The following is a 4,741-nucleotide window of genomic DNA, read 5'->3' as shown; positions in this document are numbered from 1 at the left end:
CTGCGCATGTTTATTATGCTATAGTAACTATTTATGTCAAAAAATAAAAGGGTCGAAAAATGGCAATTTTTCGAAAATTTCCCTGTACTATAGTACAGGGATTTTTTCAAAAAATAGCCAAATTTCGACCTTTTTGTTTTCCGATAAAACTGGTTACTATAGCATAAATGACATGCGCAGAACCCAATATTCGACTCTGCGCATGTTTATTATGCTATAGTAACTACTTATGTCAAAAAATAAGAGGGTCGAAAAATGGTAATTTTTCGAAAATGTCCCTGTACTATAGTACATGGATTTTTTCAAAAAATAGCCACATTTCGACCTTTTTATTTTCCGATAAAACTAGTTACTATAGCATAATTGACATGCGCAGAACCCAATATTCGACTCTGCGCATGTTTATTATGCTATAGTAACTATTTATGTCAAAAAATAAAAGGGTCGAAAAATGGCAATTTTTCGAAAATTTCCCTGTACTATAGTACAGGGATTTTTTCAAAAAATAGCCAAATTTCGACCTTTTTATTTTCCAATAAAACTGGTTACTATAGCATAATTGACATGCGCAGAACCCAATATTCGACTCTGCGCATGTTTATTACGCTATAGTAACTATTTATGTCAAAAAATAAAAGGGTCGAAAAATGGTAATTTTTCGAAAATTTATCTATACTATAGTACAGGGATTTTTTCAAAAAATAGCCAATTTTCGACTTTTTTATTTTCCGATAAAACTGGTTACTACAGCATAATTAACATGCGCAGAACCCAATATTCGACTCTGCGCATGTTTAATATGCTATAGTAACTATTTATGTCAAAAAATAAAAGGGTCGAAAAATGGCAATTTTTCGAAAATTTCCCTGTACTATAGTACAGGGATTTTTTCAAAAAATAGACAAATTTCGACCTATTTATTTTCCGATAAAACTGGTTACTATAGCATAATTGACATGCGCAGAACCCAATATTCGACTCTGCGCATGTTTAATATGCTATAGTAACTATTTATGTTAAAAAATAAAAGGGTCGAAAAATGGCAATTTTTCGAAAATTTCCCTGTACTATAGTACAGGGATTTTTTCAAAAAATAGCCAAATTTCGACCTTTTTATTTTCCGATAAAACTGGTTACTATAGCATAATTGACATGCGCAGAACCCAATATTCGACTCTGCGCATGTTTATTATGCTATAGTAACTATTTATGTCAAAAAATAAAAGGGTCGAAAAATGGCAATTTTTCGAAAATTTCCCTGTACATACAGGGATTTTTTCAAAAAATAGCCAAATTTCGACCTTTTTGTTTTCCGATAAAACTGGTTACTATAGCATAATTGACATGCGCAGAACCCAATATTCGACTCTGCGCATGTTTATTATGCTATAGTAACTATTTATGTCAAAAAATAAAAGGGTCGAAAAATGGCAATTTTTCGAAAATTTCCCTGTACTATAGTACAGGGATTTTTTCAAAAAATAGCCAAATTTCGACCTTTTTGTTTTCCGATAAAACTGGTTACTATAGCATAAATGACATGCGCAGAACCCAATATTCGACTCTGCGCATGTTTATTATGCTATAGTAACTACTTATGTCAAAAAATAAGAGGGTCAAAAAATGGCAATTTTTCGAAAATTTCCCTCTATTATAGTACAGGGATTTTTTCAAAAAATAGCCAAATTTCGACCTTTTTATTTTCCGATAAAACTGGTTACTATAGCATAATTGACATGCGCAGAACCCAATATTCGACTCTGCGCATGTTTATTATGCTATAGTAACTATTTATGTCAAAAAATAAAAGGGTCGAAAAATGGCAATTTTTCGAAAATTTCCCTGTACTATAGTACAGGGATTTTTTCAAAAAATAGCCAAATTTCGACCTTTTTATTTTCCGATAAAACTGGTTACTATAGCATAATTGACATGCGCAGAACCCAATATTCGACTCTGCGCATGTTTATTATGCTATGGTAACTATTTATGTCAAAAAATAAAAGGGTCGAAAAATGGCAATTTTTCGAAAATTTCCCTGTACTATAGTACAGGGATTTTTTCAAAAAATAGCCAAATTTCGACCTTTTTATTTTCCGATAAAACTGGTTACTATAGCATAATTGACATGCGCAGAACCCAATATTCGACTCTGCGCATGTTTATTATGCTATAGTAACTATTTATGTCAAAAAATAAAAGGGTCGAAAAATGGCAATTTTTCGAAAATTTCCCTGTACTATAGTACAGGGATTTTTTCAAAAAATAGCCAAATTTCGACCTTTTTATTTTCCGATAAAACTGGTTACTATAGCATAATTGACATGCGCAGAACCCAATATTCGACTCTGCGCATGTTTAATATGCTATAGTAACTATTTATGTCAAAAAATAAAAGGGTCGAAAAATGGCAATTTTTCGAAAATTTCCCTGTACTAGTACAGGGATTTTTTCAAAAAATAGCCAAATTTCGACCTTTTTATTTTCCGATAAAACTGGTTACTATAGCATAATTGACATGCGCAGAACCCAATATTCGACTCTGCGCATGTTTAATATGCTATAGTAACTATTTATGTCAAAAAATAAAAGGGTCGAAAAATGGCAATTTTTCGAAAATTTCCCTGTATTATAGTACAGGGATTTTTTCAAAAAATAGCCAAATTTCGACCTTTTTATTTTCCGATAAAACTGGTTACTATAGCATAATTGACATGCGCAGAACCCAATATTCGACTCTGCGCATGTTTAATATGCTATAGTAACTATTTATGTCAAAAAATAAAAGGGTCGAAAAATGGCAATTTTTCGAAAATTTCCCTGTACTATAGTACAGGGATTTTTTCAAAAAATAGCCAAATTTCGACCTTTTTATTTTCCGATAAAACTGGTTACTATAGCATAATTGACATGCGCAGAACCCAATATTCGACTCTGCGCATGTTTAATATGCTATAGTAACTATTTATGTCAAAAAATAAAAGGGTCGAAAAATGGCAATTTTTCGAAAATTTCCCTGTACTATAGTACAGGGATTTTTTCAAAAAATAGCCAAATTTCGACCTTTTTATTTTCCGATAAAACTGGTTACTATAGCATAATTGACATGCGCAGAACCCAATATTCGACTCTGCGCATGTTTATTATGCTATAGTAACTATTTATGTCAAAAAATAAGAGGGTCGAAAAATGGCAATTTTTCGAAAATTTCCCTGTACTATAGTACAGGGATTTTTTCAAAAAGTAGCCAAATTTCGACCTTTTTATTTTCCGATAAAACTGGTTACTATAGCATAATTGACATGCGCAGAACCCAATATTCGACTCTGCGCATGTTTATTATGCTATAGTAACTATTTATGTCAAAAAATAAAGGGTCGAAAAATGGCAATATTTCGAAAATTTCCCTGTACTATAGTACAGGGATTTTTTCAAAAAATAGCCAAATTTCGACCTTTTTATTTTCCGATAAAACTGGTTACTATAGCATAATTGACATGCGCAGAACCCAATATTCGACTCTGCGCATGTTTAATATGCTATAGTAACTATTTATGTCAAAAAATAAAAGGGTCGAAAAATGGCAATTTTTCGAAAATTTCCCTGTACTATAGTACAGGGATTTTTTCAAAAAATAGACAAATTTCGACCTATTTATTTTCCGATAAAACTGGTTACTATAGCATAATTGACATGCGCAGAACCCAATATTCGACTCTGCGCATGTTTAATATGCTATAGTAACTATTTATGTTAAAAAATAAAAGGGTCGAAAAATGGCAATTTTTCGAAAATTTCCCTGTACTATTACAGGGATTTTTTCAAAAAATAGCCAAATTTCGACCTTTTATTTTCCGATAAAACTGGTTACTATAGCATAATTGACATGCGCAGAACCCAATATTCGACTCTGCGCATGTTTAATATGCTATAGTAACTATTTATGTCAAAAAATAAAAGGGTCGAAAAATGGCAATTTTTCGAAAATTTCCCTGTATTATAGTACAGGGATTTTTTCAAAAAATAGCCAAATTTCGACCTTTTTATTTTCCGATAAAACTGCTTACTATAGCATAATTGACATGCGCAGAACCCAATATTCGACTCTGCGCATGTTTAATATGCTATAGTAACTATTTATGTTAAAAAATAAAAGGGTCGAAAAATGGCAATTTTTCGAAAATTTCCCTGTACTATTACAGGGATTTTTTCAAAAAATAGCCAAATTTCGACCTTTTATTTTCCGATAAAACTGGTTACTATAGCATAATTGACATGCGCAGAACCCAATATTCGACTCTGCGCATGTTTAATATGCTATAGTAACTATTTATGGCAAAAAATAAAAGGGTCGAAAAATGGCAATTTTTCGAAAATTTCCCTGTATTATAGTACAGGGATTTTTTCAAAAAATAGCCAAATTTCGACCTTTTTATTTTCCGATAAAACTGCTTACTATAGCATAATTGACATGCGCAGAACCCAATATTCGACTCTGCGCATGTTTATTATGCTATAGTAACTATTTATGTCAAAAAATAAAAGGGTTGAAAAATGGCAATTTTTCGAAAATTTACCTGTACTATAGTACAGGGATTTTTTCAAAAAGTAGCCAAATTTCGACCTTTTTATTTTCCGATAAAACTGGTTACTATAGCATAATTGACATGCGCAGAACCCAATATTCGACTCTGCGCATGTTTATTATGCTATGGTAACTATTTATGTCAAAAAATAAAAG

This window comes from Antedon bifida, chromosome 9, assembly GCF_963402885.1.
Source record: "Antedon bifida chromosome 9, ecAntBifi1.1, whole genome shotgun sequence".
In the NCBI taxonomy this organism is placed as follows: Eukaryota; Metazoa; Echinodermata; class Crinoidea; order Comatulida; family Antedonidae; genus Antedon; species Antedon bifida.
The sequence above is the reverse complement of the archived record's forward strand: the minus strand, read 5'-3'. Positions refer to the sequence as shown.